The sequence below is a fragment of the Somniosus microcephalus genome, unplaced genomic scaffold, assembly GCF_052327205.1.
Source record: "Somniosus microcephalus isolate GS21.2 unplaced genomic scaffold, FLI_Smic_1.0 unresolved_chr2, whole genome shotgun sequence".
Classification (NCBI taxonomy): Eukaryota; Metazoa; Chordata; class Chondrichthyes; order Squaliformes; family Somniosidae; genus Somniosus; species Somniosus microcephalus.
Window position 1 is genome coordinate 60,621,591 of NW_028225180.1, and position 27,370 is coordinate 60,648,960.

Below are 27,370 nucleotides of genomic sequence, written 5' to 3' on the forward strand. Positions count from 1 at the left end.
CGCAGCGTCTGCGGCAGCCCTTTTAAAATTGGGTCCTAATGGGGATGCTTGTATTGCAGATGGGTTGGAAGTGGTATATTCCGGGGGCCAGTATTGCGTCCATTTTAGTTCTTGGTGTATATCAAAGATTTGGAATTGAGCACAAGGAGCTTAATCTCAAAATTTGCGCAAGAGTCAAATAGCAGCAGATTAAAAAAAACAAGAGGACATAGAGTACATGAATTGGAAAGAAAATTTGTACAGGTCTCAGACAGGAAATGTATGCAGTTTTGCGCACCCCAATATATGACGAAGTACTTAAATTACAATTAATCATATTATCATAGAAAGATAACACGGGAGTGTTAGAAAATCATAGGACTGTCGAATCGTTGAGTTACAGAAACAGAGAGTCAAATAAATAGATAATCATAGAATCAGCGAATCATAGAATCATGGAATCTTAGGACCCTGGTGTTGTGTCTCTGTGCTGATAGAGACACTGAAGACAGGAGTTTGTTTGATAGGTGTTTAATAAACAAAGTCTGGAGGGGAACTAACGGATACAACACAATACTCAGGCTTATATAGCCCGAGTAGCCATTACCGGCATTACAGTACACATGGGGCTCTAAAAGGCACATACACTACAATTCCTCCCCTTTTAGCTAGCTAGTACATAATATTTTAAGTAATTATTAATTACATGTTATAAAAAAAATTATCTATACATTGCTGCAGTTAATTAATTATAAGTCATTCTCTCTGGAGGCTTCCTGACTCAGTCTGGATAACGCCTCGGTGGTGTAGTAGTTTCTGGTATAACAACAGAAAATGCTGGAAAAACTCAGCAAGTCAGGCAACATCCGTGGAGAGAAATTTGAGTTGACGTTTCGGGCTTGACCCTTCTTCAAAACTGGAGAGAAAAGGAACTAGATCGAAGGCAGGGCTGCGATCGGACAAAAGAATAAAAGAACCAAGAGAAGTAAAAGAGATTAGAAGCTAGACGAGATGGTAATAGGCTGTGATTAGGTGTAAAGTGTGCTGGCAGGGCAAAAGATAGCTGCCAGGTGTGAGAGAGAAACAAAAGGAAAGGGGGGGGGGGGGGGGGGGGAAAGGAAAGGAGTGGAAAAATATAAGTGAAAATGAAATAGGGGCCGAGGTTATGATCTGAAATTGTTGAACTCGATATTGAGACCGGAAGGCTGCAGACTGCCTAATCGGAAGATGAGGTGCTGTTCCTCGAGTTTACGTTGAGCTTCCGTGGAACAGTACAAGAGGCCAAGGACGGTGAGGTCCGAGTGGGAATGGAGCGGTGAATTGAAATGACAGGCGACCGGAAGCTCGGGGTCACCCTTACGGACTGAACGGAGGTGTTCCGCAAAGCGGTCACCCAATCTGCGTTTGGTCTCCCCAATGTAGAGGAGACCGCATCGTGAGCAGCGAATACAGTATACTAGATTGCGAGAAGTACAAGTAAATCGCTGTTTCACCTGGAAGGGGTGTTTGGGGCCCTGGACAGTGGGGAGGGGGGAGGTATAGGGGCAGGTGTTACATCTCCTCCGCTTGCACGGGAAGGTGCCAGGCGAAGGGGAAGGGCTGTTTGGGGTGATAGAGGAGTGGACTAGGGTGTCTCGGAGAGAGCGGTCCCTGCGGAATGCTGAAAGCTCAACGTAAACTCGAGGAACAGCACCTCATCTTCCGATTAGGCAGTCTGCAGCCTTCCGGTCTCAATATCGAGTTCAACAATTTCAGATCATAACCTCGGCCCCTATTTCATTTTCACTTATATTTTTCCACTCCTTTCCTTCCCCCCCCCCCCCCCCTTTCCTTTTGTTTCTCTCTCACACCTGGCAGCTATCTTTTGCCCTGCCAGCACACTTTACACCTAATCACAGCCTATTACCATCTCGTCTAGCTTCTAATCTCTTTTACTTCTCTTGGTTCTTTTATTCTTTTGTCCGATCGCAGCCCTGCCTTCGATCTAGTTCCTTTTCTCTCCAGTTTTGAAGAAGGGTCAAGCCCGAAACGTCAACTCAAATTTCTCTCCACGGATGTTGCCTGACTTGCTGAGTTTTTCCAGCATTTTCTGTTGTTATTTCGGATTTCCAACATCTGCAGTATTTTGCTATCGTACTAGTAGTTTCTGGTGGTGTAGTAGGTTCTTTTGGGAAGGCTGGTTCGGCTTCAATGCCAGTGTCGGGTTCATCGGGTTCCAGTATAACCGGATCGGAGGTAGATATAGGTATCTCTACTTCATCATTAGGCGTATAGAGTTGTGGTGTAGGTTGTCCCTTTTCGGATGACTCTATGATTTGGTCAGCATGGCGCCTTATTATGCTTTCTCCGACTACCACGGTATACATCAGCGGTCCTAGTCATGTGCAGATAGTTCCAGGCTGCCATTTCTCGGTACGGTAGTCCCGGGCCAAAACTTGTTGACCTATGTGGAAGGTTCTAGTTGGCCTTTCATTCATGCCTTGAAATTGTCGGTTCTCCACGTCCCTTCTGATGTTGGGCTTGATCAAATCCAGCCGGCATCTTAGGCTTCTATTGAAGAACATCATGGCGGGAGTTTGGTTTGTAACCATATGTGTTGCATTCCTGTATGCGAACAAGAAGTTATCCATCTTGTGCTGAAGTTTTATGTCTTCATTACCCATGGCCTTTATGGCCTTCTTGAAGGTCTGGACAAACTTTTCAGCCAATCCATTGGTGGCGGGATGGTATGGGGCGGACGTGTAGTGCTTAACCCCATTGATTTTTAAGAACGTCTTGAATGCTTCGGAAACAAATTGTGGTCCATTATCAGAACAGATCTGTCCCGGCAGCCCATTCCTGGCAAATATGGTCCTTAATACTGTGATGGATTTTTCCATGGTGGTGGAGGAAATCGTGATTGCCTCCAGCCACTTGGAGTGTGCATCAACCGCGATTAAGAACATTGAGTCCATAAATGGACCAGCAAAGTCGATGTGTACCCTTTGCCAGGGAGCTGAGGGCGACTCCCATGGATGTAGAGGGGCTTGGGGTGGAGCGTTTTGGACCTTCTGGCATTCTAGGCAGCTCTTGGTCATTTCTTCGATGTCGCCATCGACACCTGGCCACCATACAAACGCTCTGGCTAGGTTCTTCATTTTCACTCCACCCAGATGCCCCTCGTGAAGCTCCTTTAGCACTTTATCCTGGAGTTTGTGTGGAATCACCACTCTGGATCCACACATCAAGGTTCCTCGGCACACTGATAGCCATTCTCTTCTATGCGAGAATGCTGGCAACAGTGGTTCGCCATGCGCTGGCCATTCCTTCACCGTTAAGTCGTAGACTCGTGAGAGAGTTGGGTCAATTCTCGTTTCCTTTTCAATGGCAGAATTTGTTACTGGTAGACATTCCACTATGTTTGAGTGGAACATCTCCACTGGGTCTGCTGTAGGTGCCTCTTCTACCATTGGCAACTGTAGGCGCGATAAACCGTCAGCATTCCCATGCTGTTTTGATCCTTTGTATTCTATGTTGTTTTGGTGTGCCCCTAGAAAAAGGGACCACCTCTGTAGCCTTTGCGCTGTCATAATGGGAACACACTTTTTAGGGTTGAATATGGAGATGAGTGGTTGATGGTCAGTCAACAAGGTACATTTTTGTCCGTGTAGGTAATGGTTGAATTTCTTCACTCCCCATACCAGGCTGGGTGCTTCCCTGTCGATTTGGGCATAGTTACGCTCAACTGAGTTCAATGAGCGTAACACAAAAGCTATCGGCCGTTCCGAGACATCAGGGAATTTATGCGATAATACTGCTCCTATGCCGTAAGGGGATGCATCACACGCCAGCACGGTGGCATAGTGGTTAGCACTGTTGCCTCACAGCGCCAGAGACCCGGGTTCGAATCCGGCCTGGGGCGACTGTCTGTGTGGAGTTTGCACATTCTCCCCGTGTTTGCGTGGGTTTTCTCCGGGTGCTCCGGTTTCCTCCCACAGTCCAAAGATGTGCGGGTTAGGTTGATTGGCTATGATAAATTGACCCTTAGTGTTAGGGGGATTAAATACGTGGGGTTACAGGGATAGGGTGGGATATGTGTTGGTGTAGGGGTTACGGGGATCGGGTGGGATATGTGTCGGGCAGGCTCGATGGGCCGAAATGGTCTCTATCTGCACTGTGGGGTTTCTGTGATTTCTGTGATTCTGTGATGGGTTGTAATGAGCCAAAACTTCTTTGGACGTGATTAAGTCTTTGCATTTATGGAAGGCACGTTTACAGTCTTTGCTCCATTTCCAAATTACTCCTGTTTGTAGCAGTTCATTAAGAGGGTGTATCAGAGTTGATAAGTTCGGTAAAAATTTATGACAGTAATTTATTAATCCCAGGAACGACCTTAATTGTGAAAATTTTTCAGTTGCTGGGGCTTTTATGACTGCTTCAATTTTTTCAGGTGACTTATGCAACCCTTCCTTATTAATTATGTGGCCACAATATGATATTTGATTTTGGAAAAATTCGCACTTGGGGCGATTTGCTCGTAGGCCCCGTTCTCTCAGCCTAGTGAGCACCTGCTCCAAATTGGCAAGGTGCTCGTTGTCGTTTACTCCTGTTACAAGGATGTCGTCTTGGTAGCATTGAGTCCCCGGAATCCCTTGGAGGACTTGCTCCATAGCTCTTTGCCAGATAGCTGGAGCGGATGCTACTCCGAAAACCAGTCGATTGTACTGGTACAGACCTTTGTGTGTATTTATCGTGAGATATTCTTTTAGAGGCCTCTTCAACCTCCATCTGTAGATATGCCTGTGCCAAGTCAATTTTGGTGAAACGTTGCCCTCCGGATAGTGAGGCAAAAAAATCTTCTATCCTCGGAAGAGGATACTGTACCGTGTGAAGGATCGGGTTTACAGTCACCTTGAAGTCTCCACAGATGCGAATTTTTCTCTGTTCTTCAGATTTATCATTCTTCAATGCTTTCTTCATGACTGGGGCGATGGGTGTTGCCCACTCGCTCCAATCTATTTTAGATAATACGCCTGCCTTTTCCAAATTCTCCAGCTCTGCATCGACTGCTGGACGAATTGCATATGGCACCGGTCTTGCCTTAAAAAACTTGGGAATTGCTACATCTTCCACTTTTATTGAGTCGGTGATGCCTTTCAAGGTTCCGAGTTTCTCTTGAAACACTTCCTTGGCGTTGGCCAAGATGTATTTTAATCATTCAGGTATGACGTCATCATCATTTTTATCCTTACTGGTCACCGTCAGTGCTTGAATCGAGTGCCAGTCTAAACGTATTTTCCTGATCCATTCACGTCCCAACAGCAGTGGACCATCATCTTGTAGAATGTATAAATACAACTTCTGTATTTCCTTGCCGTTGTATACAACAGGCACCCTTATTTTTCCTTTGGTGCATAATTTCTGCCCCGTATATGTTTTCAAGATAATGGATGTGTCTTTTAAAGGTATATGTGGAAATAGCCGCTCGCAATCCCATCGATTTATGATGGTCAGAGCTGATCCTGTATCTAGCTCCATTTTAACTGAGGACCATGCTATTGTGAGGGTAACCCAAATGGTCTGGTAATCTTCTTTGGTAATTACATTATGTAATTTGAGAGAGCTTAGCCTCTTGTTCCCGGAGTCGCTATCACTCTTCTGGTCTTCGGAGCTACTGTCCGTCATCATTTGTACTTTTCTGTGCTTTTCCTTATTGATTTTTTTCCTGTTAGTGGATTTTTTGTTTCCAGATCGGCATACACGTGTAATGTGTCTCATCTTTCCACATTGCCTGCATGCTTTGTCTTTGAACCAGCAGTCCCTCTGGTCATGTGTGGATCTGCCGCAGCGATAACATCTCTCGAAACCCCGTGTCATTTCATGGGTGCCGAAGACCTGTGGCTTTTGCTGTGTCTCTGCAGCTCCTCTTGCACTGAAAGCCTTGTCCAGTGTTAAATCTTTCTCAGAAAATAGCCTTTTTTGTGTTCCTACACTTAGGAGACTGCAGACGAATTTGTCTCGTACGGAATCTGCCAGTCCTGCCTCGAATTGGCAGTGTAGGGTATCAACAATCTCCTTAAAATTCTTGTCCATCGGTTCGGCTGGAGTGATTAAGTTTTGTAACAGCTTGTATGTCTTTGCGCCCATTAGATTTAGAAGTACTGAAGCTTTTTTTTCATCTTCTGTTCCATTTGCGGTGCAATGTACCTCCACTCTTTCCACATATATGGTCCAATCCTCTATCTTGTTATCAAAAGCATCAATATTGCCAAAATTAGGCATCTTAGAAAAGATATGGCGCTTCCCGTGCTTTTCTTTCTTTTCTGCAGAAAATATATGGTGCTTCCCGTGCTTTCCCGCTGCTGCTGCCGATGACAACGCTGTTTCCGCGGTTGCCGTTCTTTTTTATTTATTTATTTATTTACATTTGCAGACTCGTTCCCGCCGGACTCTCTCTCTAGGTCTGAACGCCGACCTGCTTGCAGCGCCGGCCGTCTCCCGAGTGCTCCCTTCCCATCTGTTACTGCTTGCCTCCGCTTTTGCTGCTTGGACCAGCTTTAGAGCCAGCCGCTGGAGCCCCAGCCTGACGCCCAGGAAGGATTACCGCATTACCTGCCACCAGCTGGCGAAACAACAGCTTCTTTCACTTCTGGATTCTTCTGGACGCCAGAGGAATCGATGTCCTTGAGGTGCTGCCGAATTGTAGGTAAGTCCATTACCACTTCGTCACCACTGTTGTGTCTGTGTGTTGATAGAGACACTGAAGACAGGAGTTGGTTTGATAGGTGTTTACTAAACTAAGTCTGGAGGGGAACTAACGGATACAACATAATACTCAGGCTTATATAGCCCGAGTGGCCATTACCGGCATTACAGTACACATGGGGCTCTTAAAGGCACATACACTACATCTGGAACCTTTGATTCAGATAATAATGTAACCATAGAAATAGAAAATCAGAGACACACAGTTCAGAGAACTGAGAACTGTAGCAACTTAGAAGCAGAAATCAACGTGATTGAAAAGCAGATAGTTTGCATAATTGGCGGGCAATGTGCAATACCAGTTTGATGTCCAGGCAGCTCTATGAAATTCTACTCCATAGAATCAGAGAAATGTAATACGGTAGGATCAGTGCATTATCCAGGTGCAGCACCAACGATTCATAGAATTATACAGCTGTAGAACAGTGAAATCATAGAATAAGTGACTAAAAGGAACATAGGAATAAATACAGGAGTCGGTGAGCAGCCCCTCTAACCAGTTCTGTCATTCAATTATATCATGGCTGATCTGTACCTTAATTTCCTTGACACATTTACCGAAAACAAACAATCTCAATATTGAAAATTTCAATTGTCTCAATATTTACAATTTTTGAGAGACAGATTTCCAGATTTCCACCATCCTGTGGGTTAAAAGGTTCTTCGTGATTTTAATACTAAACGTCCTAGATGTACATTCTGTATTCTGCACCCTTGTTCTGGATTGCTTTGCAACAGCATATAGATTTTCTGTATCTACCCTGTAAAATCTGCATCTATCCAATCGAATGTCTTATTTAAAAAAGCTCGATTAAATCACTCATTATAATTGCAAACTCGCCTGTCCTCATTAGTTAACACTTCAGTCATGGTGGAAATGTGTTTTTGGGGGGGCGGGATGTGTTTCCCGATTTTGCTCCTGAATGGCCTAGCTCTAATTTTAAAGTAATGGACACTTCTTTTGGAGGACATAGTCTCTTTGCATCCATCCTACCGAATCATTTTTTCATTTTGCACGCTTCTATCAGATCTCATTCAATGTTCTATACTCAAGGGAACACACATTTATGCTGGTGAATATATTCTCTACCCCTCAAAGGCCAACAAATGCTCGCTGAGTTGCAATGTCCATAAATTCATCGATACTCTAGATGGGGGCCTCACCATGGTTCTCCACAACTGGAAGATTCTCCTTTGACTTCCAGCCCCCTTGACGTTGGGGCCAACATTCCATTAATCATTTGATTACGTTTGTTATCTGTCTATTAGCTTTCAATGATGCGTGTGCATGAATACCGAATATATATTTGATTCTCCATTGTTCATAGTTTCTCACGATACAGAGCATCCTCCGAATTAGTTTTCTGCATCCGGAGTGATGGCCTCAAACTTTCCCGTATTGAGATCATTTTGCCACAGTTTCTCCTATTCATTAAACTATTTTATCTCGTTTTGTAAATTGCTGCTCCCATCTACACTAACTAATGCGTCTGCCAAATAAGTGCAGACTTGTAATATACAACACTCTAATCTTTCATCCAAACCATTGAAAAATATGGTGCAAAGATGCAGGCACAGAATAGATCCATGGGCAACAGAATTTCTCCCATCAAGACAATTAGCATTTTTGTAATTTACCCAAACTCTCTGTCTCCTACCGCCCAACCAAATTACAGCCCATTTCAAAAGATTCCCTCCAATTCTACACGCTTCCATTTTTGCTAATATCTCTTGTGCAAAACCGGATCAACTAACTTCTGGAATTCCATATAGACAACATTCATAGGCGGTCCTTTCTCTAGCATGTTAGTGATCTCCTGAATGAAATCAAATAGATTAATCTTGCCTCCATAATTTTTAATACCCCATACAGATTAATTCCATTTTCATCCTCGCTAGCCATACCTATTAATAGTATATATTCCATGAAATTAATACATATGTATATGTCCATTGACGTTAATGGAGAAGAAAATCGATTGCCTTCTAAAAGTGGTTCATGGTTCGCTGTTAACCTGCTTCATGAAACTGGCTGAAAATAATTTCACCCTTTTGAGTCTGGAGGTGACAAAAGCAGGGATCAATGTTACAAAGTAAATCATACATTTATTGATATCACACACTATTCCGCCTGTGCCAAAGTTTATGTGATACATCTGAGAGGAATACTTTTCCCTGTTCACTTCACTGTAGAGGTAAACTGCCGTGTATGCACCTCACTGTATGAAAACACTGGAGGGTGAACTGAGTTCACCTGACGTGTAAGTGTGCAAATTTATAGCAGTAAAACTACATTCATTACTTCAAGTCTTCCTGACGAGAAATATTTGAAATAGTTTTTAGATATTAGTGGCACAGGGTTTGTCGAAGCCAAGTGTGATCTTCAGGTAAAGTGTCTTTAGAGGCTGGGGAATAATTGAGGCAGGGCGCAGACATGTACTTCATTTCTCATTTTAGAATTCTGCCCTCATTTTTATATTATATAATTAATTGTAATTATTTAGAGTTAAACTACAAAGCCTACGGTAATTTGGGAAGAAGAGTTTGGTGCAACATATGGGGTTCCTCTAGAGTACAGGCAGATCATCTAGTAAAGAGCGACTACTGTTACATTGCAGCAGGAAAATCTGGCATAAATTATGACTAAACGTGACAACAGGAATTAAGGTTTTCCAGACAGGAAGTGTGCACAGATGATAGAATTTCCATATATTACAGATAGAGCTAAATAAAGATAAAGGGGGCTTAAAACTGTGTTTTGGGATTAAAAGGAACAAATGCGTTCAACCTTCCTCTGCTTTTCACCTCCTTACTATTTTAGCTGAAGATTTTTCTACCCCTTTCTCTGTCTTCTCTTTGCTGTCGTTCGCTCGAACCATCCGCTCAAATGCCTGGTTGTTCGCCGGCTTTCTGCTGAAAGATTCTGAGAGCACCGAGTTAGACAAAACCTCTAATATTTGTAGCTCTAATAATTGTGTGTTGCAGGTATGTTGAAGAGCATATACAGAAAACGGGAGTTGCAACAGAAACACAAGGATTTACCTTTGTCACCAGTGGCAATAAAAGGGAATCGCTCACAGTGAGTAATCTCATGAATCATCACCGAGTCCTAACTATTTCCGTGTCTCTGATGCACTCTCTGGGAAAGAACTCCAATAAACACGACACCACTCATCACAGTGAGTATCTCAGCAAACACTAAACTAGAGGATATCGTCTTCTGAGCTTAAGTGTGAGGGACCTGATCTGCCTCCTACCTGACCCGAAGCCCTGGAAATCCACTTCATAGGGTGTATGAATGGCTATTGCCCCCCATTCTCCATTCCACTAATGGATTTGACAGCATAGCTGCAAGGATAAGAACCATGGACTGTTTCTAACTTTCTAGCCCAAAGGGTTGTGGTTATTCTACTGTGATCACCGGTTGAGATAAGGAAACGCAGCATGGACCAATGAGAGAGATGGGGGAGTTATTTGTATGTCTTGGAACCACACAGGGAAACAGTCAGCTGAAAGCTGCTCCAAAAAGGAACATTTTAAACAAATTACGAGCATTTATTTCTTCTAATGCTTGTTTTTTTATTTTCACAGGGCAAGGCAACACTCCATCTATACCCACAATTCCAAGCTCTGGAACAGATCGAAGATAAAGTCACAACGACTGTCAGTATTACGGACAACAGGAGGGAGACGCTCACTTTCTCTGTCCCCTCAGTTAGGTGAAGTTTCCACTCTTGAAATGCGAGCCTTTCAGAGGCAGGATGTCCTACAGATTAATCGATGGTTTCTAAATATTGAAATTAGGACTCGCAGGTTTAAGCAATGTAGTCTTGGACAGTGAGCACGTGCTCTATTGGAGGTGAAGTATAGAATTCAAGCTGGGAAGATGATAGACAATCTGTGTGAGTGACTCGAGCTTGAAGTTGTAGGTTGATGGATAGGTGATTGAACTGTGCTTACCGGAGAACATTTTATGGTTCGTCTTTTGCAAGCGAGAAAGAGACAAGAGAAGAAGCAACATAGAGAGTGAGAGAGAGAGAGAGAGAGGGAATGAGGGAGAGAGACAGAGAGAAGAGAGAGAGAAAGAGAGACAGATGGAAATAGATAGAGAGATATGAATGGATTGAGAGAAGTTTCTCTCAATTGGACCAAAGACAGTTCAGAATTCTGCGGGATTGTCACAAGGAAAATGGAGAAACATTATTCCCACTGGTGGCTGAATCCAGAACTTATAGCCTTTCGATTATAACCAAAAGATGGGAGAGGTTGGAAATGTTTTCAGCAGGTGGTTTTTAGGATATGGAGTGATCGATCAGAAATAGTTGGTTGCACAGATTCAGTTTACTTTTTAAAAGAGAGGGAATAAATATTTCTGCAACGGAAAACATGGGAATGGGACAAGGGTGAGGACATGGGACTAAGGAGCTTGTTCCTTCAGAGAGCAAGCGAAGCCACAATGAGCCGAATGGCCTCCACCCTCACTGAAGAAATTCTACGATGCAATTTGCTTATTGTCATGATGCATCTATTTCCAATCTATATCCGATGATTTACCTTATACTACAGTAGGTTTCATGCCGCAAGTAATACGAAGGCTGAAAATGTTGGGAGTGCGCATCAAAGAGCTGGGCATGAATTAAAGGGTGTATGTTGTCAGCCGGAGCTCCGTGGCAGCATCATCAAATCTGTGTGAGAAGGTAGTGGGTTAAAGGACCCCAGGTCTCGAGCTCATAGTTTGCCTGACATTTCAGTGCAGTACTGAGGGAGGGCTGAATGGGAGATGAACACCGGGTATAGACACTACATGGGGAATAAACAGAGCATTGGAAACTAAGTGGTGAATGAACAGGGGGATAGGAAATATACTGGAGAATAGGAACTAAATGGAGAATAATTAGGGTAATAGAAACGAAATGGGAAATAACTAGGGAATATAATCTAAATTGAAATAAACAGGAGAATAGAAACTAAATTGAAATAAACAGGGGTTTATAAAAGGCACGGGGTATACACACGGAGAATGTAAACTCAATTAGGCATATATAGCGGGACAGAAACTAAATGCATCATAAACTGTGCAATGGAGATTTATTGGGAAATAACAGGTGGGATAGAATTTAGAGGAAAATAGGGGACTGAACAGGAGCGTGTTCAGGCACAATTTGAAATCAAAACAACATTTGGGATGTTCCGACAGATGATCAAAAGCCTTTATCAAAGAGATAGTTTTTAAGGAGCGATTTAAAGGAGGAGATAGAGGTAGAGGCGGACAGGTTTACAGAGGGAATTGCAGAGCTTCAGGCCAAGACAGCTGAAGGTACGGCTGCCAATAGTGGAGCACTGAATAGCGTAGATGTGAAAGAGGCCAGAATTGAAGGAGCTCAGAGATCTCGGGAGGGTTGTAGGGCTGGAGTAGATTACAGAGATAATGAGGGTCGAGGCCATGAGGGATTAATTGAAGACATTGATGTTAATTATAAAATCGAGGCATTTGCAGACAAGATGGCAAAGCCGGTCTGTTAGAACAGGGTTGATGGTTGAACGGGACTTTGTGCGAGTTAAGATACGACCAGCAGAGTTTTAGATGAGAGGGAATATGAACTACATGGGGAATAAACAAGTGGAATACTAACGCATAAAAACAACCATAAAACTAATTGCGAAGCAGAGCAGTAGAGGCCAATTAATTATACGTTCTTCAGTGCATAAAGGTGATGAGCTGAAAGGTACAATCTTGAGTTATCACAGCACCGCCACTGACAGGAGGGTGGAATTACAGCATAATGTTTCCACACAGTTTCTATTATAAAATGGACACAAGAAGTTATAACGTGGAAAATATTGATGTAAATGTGTGACAAAAACATAACTTTGGGAAAAAGTTGCAGACTGGAATTGTACACAGACATAAGACTTTTTTAGATTTATTTATGATACAGCTATCTCATAAATTCCATTGTGGGATAATATCATTGAATCTATTTTGGATTTAAATTCATTTACTGTCAAGGGAGGTTGATGTATAAGGAAAGCCTTTCGCGAATTACAAACACACCAACATGAAATGGAAAGCACTATTCCCGCAGCTGAACCTGTAATTCTGGAACAACTTCTGCTCCTGCTCACTGCTCGTTCTGTGTTCCACAGGAGTGGGAGACTACCGGGCAACCGACATCAGCACCTTCAAACAGAAGCAGTTTAATCTGGTGACATTTATCGATACCCCAGGGCTTGTGGATGGAGACATGACCTATGAGTTTGATGTTGATAAAGCGCTTATCTGGCTGGGTAAGTGTTCAATCCCCTCCGGGAGATACACACCAGCGCTCGATCATTTGGAAATTGCTGTCAACACACTTCAATATTAAAATCTGGCAGATTTCTATAATTTGGTTTTATATTCATTCTCGGGATGTCAGCGTCACCGGCAACCTTGGCATTTATCGCCCATCCTTAGTTGTCATGAAAATGTGGTGGGGAATTTCTTCTTGAATTGGTGGTTTATTTTCTGTGATAGATCTAAACCGCTCCTAGTTTACTTCAGAGGCGAGTTGTCAAACCTACTGCTGAGGGACTGGATATGCCAGACCGGGTAAGGATGACAGTTTGACTTCCTTATACGATTTTAATGAATCAGTTAGTCTGTTATGACAATCTGCCAGCCTTATACTCACGTTTACTAATACCAGCTTGTTTAAAAAAAGGAATGATATTCTTATTGTCTGTGGTAGGATTTGAATGCACGTTTTGCTCGATTTCTAGTCCAGTAACTTAACCACGGCACTGCTGTACAAAACCCAATGTATGTGGGAAATTGGGCGATAAAGGAAACATGGAGATACCCGAGGGACACCTGGGAGCCTGGACACCAATGAGCAAGGAAGGTTCTTGTTCGAAGTTATTTCGTTGTATCTGCGTTCAGAAATGAACCAACGTCCAGCCTTCCCCTTGAAGAGCTAATATTTAAAGGGAAACAGGAAGAACTTTGTTCAGAAACAGCAATAACCAGACTGACAGAAGGTTCCATTTGTACAGCGGCTTTAGACAGAAAATGCCGAATGGTGCTTCGTCAAGGTTAGAGAAAAATAAATCAAGTGGTAAAGAAAAAGACAACAGTAGATAACAGTTATAGGGTACAGAATCCGAATCAATATTTGCATTTAAATATTACATTAAATAAGCCAAGGTAGATCGCCAAGTGAGAAGTTGAGTGAGTGATAAGGAATTTGATAATAGGAGTGGGGTAAAAGCTGCAGAACAAACTGTAGGCGAGGATTAGGATTATAAATTCTTTGGCCCAGAAATTCAGCTCGTGCGGTGGCGAAAAACGAGCGGTATCGGATCGGCTGGCCATTGTACGCGGTGCCTGATATTCAGTTCAAAAGCCGTCAAATGAATATCAGGCGCTGCACATAACGGGCGGCCGATCCGATACCGCTCACTTTGTGCCACCGCCCGACACAAATTCCTAGCCACTGACACTGGAGAATCAGGAAACAAGGTAGTTCAGTGAAGATGGGAGTGATGGGCCACGGAAATCCAATGCGACAGGATGTGGGAGGCGAGGCGACATTTTAATGAATTGTTAAGCCTCTGTTGGTAATATTACATTTCATGATTTCTGGATTTGAAAATCCACTCAGGTAGTGTTTCTGTTTCCCTGGTTTGCAATCAGGCTCACTCCTCATAATACATATCCACTCAGGATTCTACACCAGCTACCAACACCGGTCGCCGGTAGACGGCCTGCTGATTGCTCAGCCGGTGGTGAGCCTGCATTGTTCTGCAGGGCCTGTGAAATGAAGTCGGAAGCGCACTGCCGACCAGCGACAGAGTACCCCTCATCTCCCAATAAAGAATACGATGGCTGGTCACTCAGTGTCCTGGATTATAGCAGAGCCTGTCTTACCACATATTGCGGGACTGTAGTCACATGTAGTCCAGACCCGGTAGGCATGGCAAGTTCCCTAATCTGAAGTGAGGTTAGTGAATGTTTGTTATGTAAATCCAGCAGCCGCCATGGTCATTTGTGAGGCAGAAAATTATTTCATTATTTTTAACAACTCACCATGGTGAGATTTCAATTCAGAACCTCTGGGTTTCTAGTCCTGTACCGCAACCACTTCACTATCACCCACTTCATGATCTGTGCCTTCTTTGTTTCCCTTATTTGCTGCTTTCTACATTCTGGAGAATAACTCTTGCCAGGTTCTGTTCTACCGGCGTGGGTGACCTCTGGTACCTGGTGTGATTAGTGACTCTCCATATTTGAACCAAGACACTGTGCATGGGCTGGCATTTCTTTGCTGCAGTCTGATACAATGGAGCCCATTCTTTCCCCTCACATTACCCGCACGTGCAAGGAGTCAATATCCAGTGATGAACTATGGGAGTCAGTCGCTGATTGGCCCTTCATGAACCAGGGCCCATTCAGTAAAGTTGCAGTGTCCAGTGAACCCCGGCTGAGAGTAGCTCAAGCAGCAGAGCTTGTGAACAAGTTTTTACCGTCATAGGCGTCAGCCCCACACCTTTCAGTGCAATCACCCATCCATTGTGGTCATTTATTGGGCATTATTGACAGACACTCCTAATACCGGATATCTTCACTCGTTTTCTGTCTGCAGGTGAACAGGCCGATCTGACCTTTGTCTTCTTTGATCCGATGGGCCAGGCCCTATGTAAACAGGCACTGAACGTGGTGGAAAATTTGACCGAAAAACACGGCGATAAACTGAAGTTCTACCTGAGCAACCCGATGAAGCTGGTCATGAGAGTGACAGACAGCTAGAGACAGAGTTCACTTTATTTCACCTGCGAGTCCCCTTTGTGGATGGATTTCCAAATTCCGTGATTTAATCACGGTGTCCAGTTAGAATTTGCCTCCAATTAATAAAAGGCGGATGTGATGTGGAATCGATGCGTACAATGAGCCTCTATAAACATCGCCTCAAATCTGTGCTCCCACACATAAACTGAGGTGTTCCTTTTGAATGAGTGCATTGTACTGTAAAAATGTCCCACCCAACTCATTAATTGGATGAGGGTGTGTAGAGGCGATTGGTTCCCCATTTTAAAGTCATACATACTGTCCATTTTTTGATATAATTCCTTGATTTGATATTGAAACTTATAATTACGTAGTAAATCTTACTGTAATTTGGGAAGTTGATCTTGTTGAGGGTTCTTGCACTTTTCTCTGCTGGAGAAGCTCAGGAGCGGGGAGAAGTAAACACGAGATGCTACAGCATCACCACTGGTGGGGCATACTTACAGGTGGCTATGGAGTTTCCAGTATAAATTTGGACAAAGGAATTTTTAAAAGGAGAAAGATTGATACAGAAATGTGACAACAGGAATTAGGTTTGGTAGACAGGAAATGTACGTAGGCACAAGGTTTTGAATAGGTCATAGATAATAAATGGATTAACACTTGCCAATAGCTGTCTGTAGCAATATCTGACAATGTGATTTGAATCCAGCGTTGGAATAGTTTTCATGATAACAGAGCAAATTTCCAGATCCTAATATTCAAGGTATGAGGTTTTGAGATACTTTTCACCCCATATCGCTAACTGTACACCATCCTCACTGTGCACCGGGACAAAATTGATGGCACAGGCAGCATTTACCGATTGACATGAACAAAAAGTATAGTAACAGAGCACTGGGATCAGATTAGGAACGCATTTAAAAGAATGGTTGGAGCGCAATGGAGGGTGCACACATCGAATAACAGGCTGTTCTCTATGGGACAGATTGGGGGCCTGGTAGTTTAGGACTTGCAATCCAAAGGTCGGGATTTAAACGCCAACCACAGCAAGGTGTGCCATTGAATATAATGATGTATGTTAATTTCTGGACTGGGGCCAAAGAAATTATGGTGAAAGTTACTGAAGTTCAGGAGGAGGAAATGGATCCCCTCTCAGGATTTGATGAATCTTGTAGTTTCGCCTAACATTCAATTCTTAACAAAGCCACCAAAGGACAGATTAACTGGTCATTTATCTCAACCTCAACATTGTTCTATAAACTCAACTGGTGCCATAATGTCCTTCAGATAAAGAAGCCTCCCACATCTACCTGTTTTGGATTACACATAACTCCAGTTCCGGGTGCATTTCGACTTTGTACGATGCAGTAACACGTGTAATAGCGCGTTGTCTGAAGGTCGTCCATCTCCCCTGATTTTTAGTTTCATTGAATTCAATGGAAGTGAAAGATCATCCGTTTTATACTATCACACACATTCAAAATATACTCCGATGTGCTAACTCTTAATGCCCCCATCACAACCCAGGATGGGAAACAAATGCAACTACACTGCAAGAGCAAATTTACAAATTGATCCCGTAAAGACACTCACAGATATGAAACCTGGGGGCAGAATGTAATGCATGAAAGCTTTTAACGCCGATTTTGCTATTCCTACTCCTTTATCAGCAGTTAGATCTTCCAATAACCCCGTATTCTCAGCAAAATAAAGAGGGTGTGAAATAGGAAACAAAAAGATTATATTGGGTTCAATCCCTCTATCGAAATAATGGATCTGAATCAGCAAACTGTGCTTCCTAATCTAAGTATTTTTCTAGCTGTTTTGCGTCTCCAGAAGTGCCTGCTTTGTTTCACGGTTTAAATATAGTATTTTTAAATCATTGACTTTAGATAAAATACCAATTTTACAGATCCTTAGTAGCATGTTGAGGCCGATAGCGGGGCAGGGCACTAATTGGCTTTGACCAATATCTCACATATTGCACAGGCGGCTCTCATTTATTCCTAAACACTCGCCTCGGAATCAGTTCATGCCTCATTCTAGAAGTTATGTCCATAATGCAGGTTGATGCCTGGGTGAGTACGGCCATGTGGGAGCAATGATCTTTAGGACCAAAAGATAAACTGAAGCCTTGTCTGCCTGTTCAGGTGCAAGTAAAAATACCCTGGCACTATTTGAAGAAGGTAGTGATGTTAGCGAATATTCATTCCTTAATCAACGCCACTAAAATAACTTAACTGGTCATTTCTCTCAATACCATTTGCAGGATATTTCTTTGCTGCATCGTTTGCCTGACAATAACAGTGACTGTATTCTGCAGCTAATTAATTGTGAAATGCTTCAGGACATTCTGAGGATTTGAAAACCTCTATAACAGTGGGATTATTTTAGTTTCTGATGGGCTGTTGTTTCCACAGAATCACAGAAACCCCACAGCGCAGATAGAGGCCACCTCGGCCCATCGAGCCTGCACCGACACACATCCCACCCGATCCCCGTAACCCCTACACCAACACATATCCCACCCTATCCCTGTAACCCCACGTATTTAATCCCCCTAACACTAAGGGTCAATTTATCATAGCCAATCAACCTAACCCGCACATCTTTGGACTGTGGGAGGAAACCGGAGCACCCGGAGAAAACCCACGCAAACACGGGGAGAATGTGCAAACTCCACACAGACAGTCGCCCGAGGCCGGATTCGAACCCGGGTCTCTGGCGCTGTGAGGCAACAGTGCTAACCACTATGCACTAACCACTATTGCTGAAGTCCGGACATGCGCTGAGATTTACAGTGGAATATGTTTGTGCCTTTCCTCAGAGAGTGATGATGCAGATAGTGCAAGAGCTGTGCAAGAGTCTTGGGCTGAGCAAATATGGTTTTGATATGCTGACCATCTGCATCCCGGATCCCAGCAAGGTAGATCCGTGTTCCTTCAATTTTAATCAGGAATGTACAGAGCCCACAGAAACAACACTCTGTAGATGCTGCACGCGCGGTTTCCAATTTGCATGTTGGATAAGGGACGGGTAGCACAGTGGTTATATTACTGGACTAGCATTCCAAGAGGCCTGGACTAATGATCCAGAGACGTTAGTTCAGAATCCCACCACAGCAGCTGGGGAATTTATATTAAGATAATTAAATAAACCTGGAATAAAAAGCTAGTATCAGTAATGGTGACGATTGACACTATCGGATTGTCATAAAATAAAACATCTAGCTCACTAATGTCCTTTAGGGAAGGAAATCTGCCGCCCTTACCTGGTCAGGCCTATATATGACTCCAGACCCACAGAAATGTGGTTGAGTCGTAACTGTCCTAGCAAACAGCAACGGGGTTAATAATACTGTAGCGGTTCCAGAAGGTGGCTCACCACCACCTTCTCAAGGGCAATTAGTGATGGGCAATAAATGTTGGCCTTGCCAGCAGTGCCCTCATTCCAGGGACGAATAAGAAAAAGGCAGACAGACGGCCTTCATCAATAGGATAAATTCACCTGAAGCGAGATAACAATTTCAGTCATGCGGTGCTGTGTATTGCGTGACTACCATTAACGAACTTCATAACTGATTTGAATGGAATGATGCAATGTTATCAAAATATTTGTGCATTGGAGTTACGAATTGGAATATTTTTCCCTTTAGTTGTTCTCAACATATGGTGGTACTAGATAAGTTGCATTTATTGGCCCTTCCATGATGCCTGGAAGAGATGGCAGGCATTCTCTTTGAATCACTGAAGGCCTTTTGATGCTGGTGCTCGCAGGGTGGCTTCAGGATAAGAATTTCATGATATTGAAACAATCCGGTGAATCAATGGCGATATATGTCCCTGTGAGGTGAAGTGTAGCTTGGAGGGTAAACTGGGGTTGTTGTTGTTCCCATTATTCTGCTGCTCTTGTTTTTATTTGGGGTCGAGTTCGCATAGGAGGAAAATGTTGTTAAAAAATCCTCAGACAGTTGCTGCTGTACATCGTGTAGACCGTACATACAGCAGCCACATTGTGTCGGTAGTGGAGCGGTTAGTATTGTGTCGAATATAGGCCGATTTAGGGAATGGTCCCAGATATCCTTCAATGTGTATCTGTAGGCTGGAGCATTGCTATACCGGAAACCCAAGAATGTGTAAACAATGTAGCGGGACCGGTTAATGGCTGACACGCAGGGAGGAAACTTGACGTCATAACCAATAAATCACTGCCGATCCACAAGCAATGTTACAAGGACATTGGGAAGGTAAATAGAGATTTAGGTTGCATTGCTGCAATAGTACAATATAAACTAACAACACCCTAACGAGGCTTTGACATGGTTTCACTTTGGAAATTGCAGACTATTTTGGCAGGCATTGATAGTGAGGATACAGGAGGAGAGCGATCAAAGCGATACACATTCACAGGGCACTATAATATTGGGATTGATTAATAAATTGAGGTGATTTTCATAAGAGAAATGTTAGATCGGTGAAGATACATTGTGGGCTGTAAAACGCGGTGGAGATTAAATTCTGCTCACAGTTGTATGAGTTGATCGAACCCTGGGAGAACTCGGGACAGTGAGTATAAATCACATTGACAAACTGTTAGGTTAGACATGCGGACCGAGAGTCCTCAAACTCTGCAGCAGATTACTGAGCCATGCAGTGAAGGTAAATTCACCATAGTCCAATTGGAGCAACACGAGTTACCGAGTTGTCGGTACAGTTCCGTTACTGGTAAGTCACGGGCTAGCTGAAAGACTCATGGTTATTGTACTTTCCTGTAGCTTTGCTCGATTACCTTAGAGGATTGGAAAAAAATATCCCTGAGTTTTTCCTAAATGCACAACTGTTTGTTTCTCCGTGTTTTACATCTGCGACGGATCGTATGACCTGGAGGCAGCTGGTGGGGTTGGGAATAGTGGTGGGAGGTTGACATTCTTCATTGGCTACAACATGCCTGGTTGGGAAGGGTTTGCAGATCAGAGGATATTTATTAGGGCCTTTCCTGTCTTTTTGGTTTGTGTATTCTAATATCTAACATCACCCCCTCTATTGAAAAGCCTGGTAGAAATCAGAAGGAGCAGATGCATGTTGAATAGATCAGTAGAGCAGAATAATAATGGTCAATCATCGTCAGATTTGGTGTTCAATACCTGATTTTTATATCACGAAACGAATAATCATGTGGGCAAGCATCTTCTGGATCCTGGCGTCATTTTAGAGAAATTTTATCTGTTTGTGTTAGAGTAGAATGGGCGATAGCGTATTGACCATCCTATACACATCGCCAGATTTAATTTCCCATTGCAGTTATCCGATATCGCTCCGATATCGCCAGTTTCACACTATCGGGCACAATTAAAATGAACCCCATTGAGTTAGTGTCGGAAACAGCGCCCCGAATTCTCAGTTAAATACAGCCTGGAGGTAGGGAGGTCGCAGTATTATCAGTTATTCATCGATGTGGATAAGAGAATGCAGTGTGTCCTTCGGAATGGGAAGCCTCTAATTATCAGTTAGTAGTTCCTATGTCTGTTTGTGTCTTTTGGATTGGCAGCCAACACGATGCATCAATCAGATCCAAGGCGTGTGCACGACAATAGAACAGATGGTAAACCGGACAGTTGAGAACACGCTGAACCAGCTGGAGAAGGACTGCGAGCTGAGCATGCGCACCACCAGGAGCCAGCTCGAGGAAAGCAGGTGAGGCTTTAGTGTGAGTTGTGTTCAGGACAGGTGCAGTGAGACTGGGCAAACAAGGATAGGAATAAACAACATTGTCAGAAATGGTAAAATAAACAGTATTATAACTGAAGAGGGCATCGGGGCAAGGAGAAAGCTATAATAATTATGGAAAATAGAATGTTTCTGTAACGGGAACATAACTCAGATTTGGACTGGCCTTGAAACTTAAGTTTCCAGGTTTGAGAGTAGGAGAGAACCTTGGAAATAGTGACCATCACATATTGGGAGAAAGGGGCGCATCAGACTGTTGGCCATTTTAACTATGGGCAATAATGTAAAACGGATGATATCGGTTGGACCGCTCGTGATGAACCTCACGAAAGGTTCCATTCAATTAGAATCATTCGGGAGAGATGTAAAACCGGCTGCCGATTCACTATCATCTGATTTACACCATGACACACAACCAGAATTACTCCCACGGCAAGGAAAATTTAACGGGCCTATAATGGGCGGCTAAATGGATATCGCCCATTGTACACTATCGCCCAGAGTTAAAATTACCCACAATGTGAAACTTCAAATGAAGGCATCTGGTGAAGTTTGGGGCTAATAATGTTAAATATAATCACGTGGAATGTAAAAACTTTAATGGCGTTTTCAAATGAGAGAGTGGAAGGTTTAAAATGGGGCATTAAGCTGACAACAGGTAGCATAACAACAAATACTAAGGGCTTTTACAAATATACAAAATTAAACAATTAGTTAGACAGGGTAGGACCGGTCATGAATAAAGTCTAAGGTGGTGGGTAATTATAACGTTGTGTGATGGTGTAAAATCGACGATATAGAATTATGTGCCCAACATACACCATCAAGTCAATCGAAGGGAAAATTTGACGTGGCATAAAATGGCGACCAATTCAAAAACGCCCATTTTGCATCCGCGCCCAAAGTTAAAATTACCCCCATAGATTCTAATTGAGATAAATTTATGGTAATGATAGCTGATCTTATATATTAAGAAATGATCCAGCTTCGGATCACTGTTGTTGATTTCTGGTGTCCTGCGGTGCTGAGTTTCCATTATTACACTGATTTGGTGGATTGTGGAATCTGTTTTACACCAGTTACTGAAGAGAATGATTCTGATTGCCATTTCAGTGAACTGACATCTCAGGACTGGAAAGCCTGGATGAAACGTATGTTCTTCAGCTCCTTGACATATATGGCACCACTCTCACCGCTGACAAGTTTCATCATTTCCAACACATCAAGAGAAAGCCTCGCCGATATAATGGGAGAGGACTTGGACCACATTTCGCTGACCTGGGCGGTATGACTCTCTTTTAATACCCTGAGTCCAACCAATGATTATCTGCCACTGTTAGGCGTCTATTTGTTTGATTGGACTGCGTAGCTGGAGCATTATTCCATATCCCGATCTGCACCTGCCCCATGAGTCTTTGAGGAGAAAATACAAAGGGAGCTTAACTGTGTATTAAACCCGTATTGTACCAAACCTAGGACTGTTTTATGGAACAGTATATAAATAGCTTTACTCTGTATCTAACCCGTGCTATACCTTCCTGGGAGGTTTTGATGGGACATTGTAGCGAAAGCTTCAAACTGTATCTAACCTGTGCTGTAGCTGCCCTGGGAGTGCTTAATGGGACTGTATAGATGGAGCTTTACTCTCCACCTGAAGCATGTTTTATCTAAACCATACTGTATTTTATCTCATGTTAGTTGATGTGAGTATTTGACTCGGCATTTTATTCTGTATCTGACGCATGCTGCAACTTCCCTGGGAATGTATGATGGGATAGTGTAGCGAGTGCTTTATGCCGTATATAACCTATGCTGTACCTAACATAGGTGTGTTTATGGGACAGTATAGATGGAACTTTACTCTGTATCTTACGCTTGCTTTATCTAACCCTTACCATGTATAACCTGACGATAGTTGATGTGTGTGTTTGATGGGATATTGTAGAGGGAGTTCTGCTCTGTATCTGACCAGTGCCGTACCTGCACTGGAAATATTAAATGGGCCATTGCAGAGGGAGCTTTACTTTGTATCTAACCCGTGCTGTACCTGCCCTATGTGTGTTTGATGGGACAATATTGAGGGAGGTTTACTATGTGTTAAACTCCTACTGTACCTAACCTGATGGTAGTTGATGGTAGGTGTAGCTGGAGGTTTTTCAGATTTTATTCTTGCTTTGCAGATAAGATGCAATAATTTTCTCTGTGCATAGAAAGAGGGGGTGTTCGAGAAGAACTTAAAATATTTCAGTGAAAAAATGAGGTTGTTCCACTTCTTCGGTCACTTTCATTCATGCAAAATAAGATTGGATATCAGATTTGCTTTGATGGCCACTTCACATGTTCACTTTTAGCTAAGTTGATCTCAGATGCCTTTAATTTTCCCCTAGGTTTCTCAAGAACTAAAAGTTATTGTCTTGTAACAGGGACCAGCGCTTTACTTCATCAAGATAAGTTCAATCTGACCTGAAATGGACCATCATAAACTCTTACCATGAACCAGAATTACAAAGATTGCAATGTGAGACTTTTACTACACCTTTATTACAGACCTGCTCATTGTGTCACTTTGTTTCTCTTCTATTCTGGTTGGTGGTGTGTAACTAAAACCTGGAACTGTTTAACCGGGAAAGTTACCTTCTGGCGCTGATTATGCTGATCGGATTCATGTTCATTTCGATGTTCCTTTCAAAGTGCTATTCCAGTTAAATGTTACTCTGACAGCGGAAGATGCAGTGGAATAAAAACAAAGGAAAGCGACTTAAAGGGATAAGGCTAGAGAGACTGAAAGATTCAGATATAGGGAGAGAAGGAGTAACAGATGAAGGAAGCTAGGTAATGTCAGAAAGAGCCAAAGACATCTACACAAACACAGGGAGACGTAAGAGAACAAACAGAGACAAGGGGAGACAGAAACAGAGAGAGGGGGCTTAAAGAGAAATAGAGGTGAAACACGGGGACTGAGGTAAAACGAAGCACAGAGAGAGAGAGGTGAAAGACAGAGACAGAAACATAGAATGAGGTGACCAAGGGAGCGACAGGGAAAAAGAAAGAGGGACAGAAAGAGAGAGTGAAAAAAAGATAGAGGGAAGAGAGAGACAGCGATATAAAGTGAGAGAGAGAGAGAGAGATAGTTTGAAGGAGAGCATCATCAGTGGAGGGGTAGGGATTGAACCAGGGAGGAAGATTTCTGCAGGTGCAGTTCGCCAGATGTAAAATAATGCTAGAATGTGACCGAGGAGATGAGGAAACTGCTCACCCACACATTGTATCCTGTGCTGTGCTGAATTTCGGCCTCCATTTTTCAGCACAAAAACGACCCTATTGAGGAAGGAGAAAAAGAAACTAGAAGCAAACCGTGACTATGTCCAATGTGTTGTGGCTGAGAAAAAGGTGAATTTTCCCTGTCTTCCTGTCCTCTCTCTGATCATAACAATCTACCGATAAACTTCTCTATATCGACATTTGCATTACATTTGCCTTTAACAGGCCCTGTATTTACCTTCTGTATTTGGATATCTGTCTATCGACAATTTTATATTCACCAGACATTCCAGTTTTGACTCAATTCATTCTTGAATTTCCTTTATTAACACGAGAATAATCCTTTATTTGTTGCAAGCAGAGCTCTATGAGATATACCTTCATCAGCGTGTCTCTGAACAGGAAGTGAGCTAAAACTAACCAGAAGTAGGACTTTGTAAAGTGAGACAATAACATGATGTGATTTCTAACTCTGGGCTCCTATGAGTGCACGGTTGTATAGTGTTTATGTTACTGTGCTAGTAGTCCAGAGGCCTGGACTAATGATCCCGAGACGTGAGTTCAAATCCCAATATAATACCTGAGGAATTTAACTTCAGTTAATTAAATAAAAGTCTGGAATAAAAAAGTTAATATCAGTAATGATTACCATGAAACTATCAGTTTGTCGTAAAACCCCATCTGGTTCAATAATGTCCTTTAGGAAAGGAAATCTGCTGACTTTACCTGGTCTGGCTGATATGTGACTCCAGACCCACTGCAATATGCTTGACTCTGAACGGGCCCCTGAAATGGAATAGCAAGTCAATCAGTTGAACCAAACTGCTACGAATAAGAATAAAAGCGGACGGAACTCCTGGTTTGGACCTCGCCACTGGCATACCCAGCCCAGTTGAAACAGCAAAATCCTTGTCCCGCACATTGGGTACTTGTGACAAAATTGGGAGAGCTGTCCCACAGACTAGTCAAGCAACAGCTTGACATAGTCATACTCACAGAATCATATCTTTCAGCCAATGTCCCAGACTCCTCCATCACCATCCGTGGATATGTCATGTCCCACCAGAGGTGGGGGCACAGTCGTATACAATCGGGATAGACTGGACCTGGGGGTCCTCAACATTGACTGGGAACCCCGTGAAGTTTTAGGTCAAGCACGGGCAAGGAACCCGCCTGCAGATTACCACCTACTGCCCTTAGTCAGCTGATGAATCAGTACTCCTCCATGTTGAGCACCACTTGGAAGACGCACTGAGAGTAGAAAAGGCCCAGAATGTACTCTGGGTGGGTGTCTTCAATGTCGATCACCAAGAGTGGCTCAGTAGCACAACTACTTGCCGAGTCCCGAAGGACATAGCTCCCAGTCTGGGCCGGCAGCAGGTGGTGAGAGAAGCAACACGAGGGAAAAACCTACCTGACCTCGTCCTGACCTATCTACCTGTCGCAGATGCAGCTGTCCTTGATAGCAGTGGTAGCAGTGACCATGTTAAAGTTATTATGGAGATGAAGTCCCGTCTTTGCACTGAGTACACCCTCCATCGTGTTGTGTGGCACTATCACCGTGATTAATATGAAGTTCAGAACAGATCTAGCAATTCAAAACTGGGCATCCATGAGGCGCTGTGGGCCATGAGCAGCAGCAGAATTGTATTCCACCACAATCTGTAAACTCATGGCCTGGCATATCCCTCAATTTCCCATTACCTTCGAGCTAGGGTAGCAAACATGTTTCAATAAGGAGTGCAGAAGAGTGTGCGAGGAGAAACACCAGGAGTACCTAAAAATGGGTTGCCAAACTGGGGAAGCTGCAACACAGGTACGTGCATGCTAAACAGTGGAAGCAGCATGCTATAGACAGAGTTAAGCGATCCCACAATCAAAAAATCAGATCAAAGCTCTGCAGTCCTGCCACATCCAGTCGTGAATGGTGGTGGACCATTAAACAACTTACGGGAGGAGGAGGCTCCATTATTATCCCCATCCTCAATAATGGCAGAGCCCAGCTCGTGAGGGCAAAAACAAGGCTGACGCATTTGCAACCATCTGCAGCCAGAAGAGTCCAGTAGATGATCCATATCGGCATTCAATTGAGGTTCCCCATCCTCCCAGACGCCAGTGTGCAGCCAATTCGATTCATTCCACATGATATCATGAAACGGCTGAGCGCACTGGATACATCAAATGCTGTGGTACCCGACAACATCTGGGATGTCGTGTGACTGTGTAATTATAAATAGAGGACAGGTTAATTTAGGGGTACCCAGTTACTGTATAATTAGTGATAGAGGACAGGGTAATATAGGGGAACACAGTAACTGTGTAATGAGAGATAGAGGACAGGGTAAATTAGGGGAACACAGTAACTGTGTAATGAGAGATAGAGGACAGGGTAATTTAGGGGAACACAGTAACTGTGTAATTAGAGATAGAGGACAGTGTAATTTATGGGAACACAGTAACTGTGTAATTAGAGAGAGAGGGCAGGGTATTTTAGTGAAAACAACTTTGTTATTAGTCATAGTTGACTTGTGCTTCAGAACTGGTTGTGCCTCTAGCCGAGCTGTTGCAGTACAGCTGCAACACTGGCATCAGTACAGCTGCATCACTGGCATCTGTTCGAGAATGTGGAAAAGTGTAATTAGAGATAGAGGACAGGGTAATTTTGGGGAACACAGTACCAGTGTAATTAGAGATAGAGGACAGGGTAATTTAGGGCAGCAAAGTAACAGTTAAATTAGTGATAGAGGAGGGGTAATTTAGGGGAACACAGAATGTATAATTAGAGACAGATGACAGGATAACATAGAGGAACACAGGAAATGTAATTAGAGATAGAGGACAGGCTAATTTAGGGGATAATTAACTATGTAATTAGTGATAGAGGACAGTG

At 43.2% G+C, this 27,370-nt stretch overlaps 2 pseudogenes; one reads left to right on the forward strand and one right to left on the reverse strand.

Annotated features, from left to right (window-relative positions):
* Positions 1 to 24,894, forward strand: part of LOC147092713 (uncharacterized) — a 57,733-nt pseudogene extending 32,839 nt beyond the window's left edge.
* Positions 1 to 27,370, reverse strand: part of LOC147092706 (NACHT, LRR and PYD domains-containing protein 12-like) — a 1,351,730-nt pseudogene that overhangs the window by 739,900 nt on the left and 584,460 nt on the right.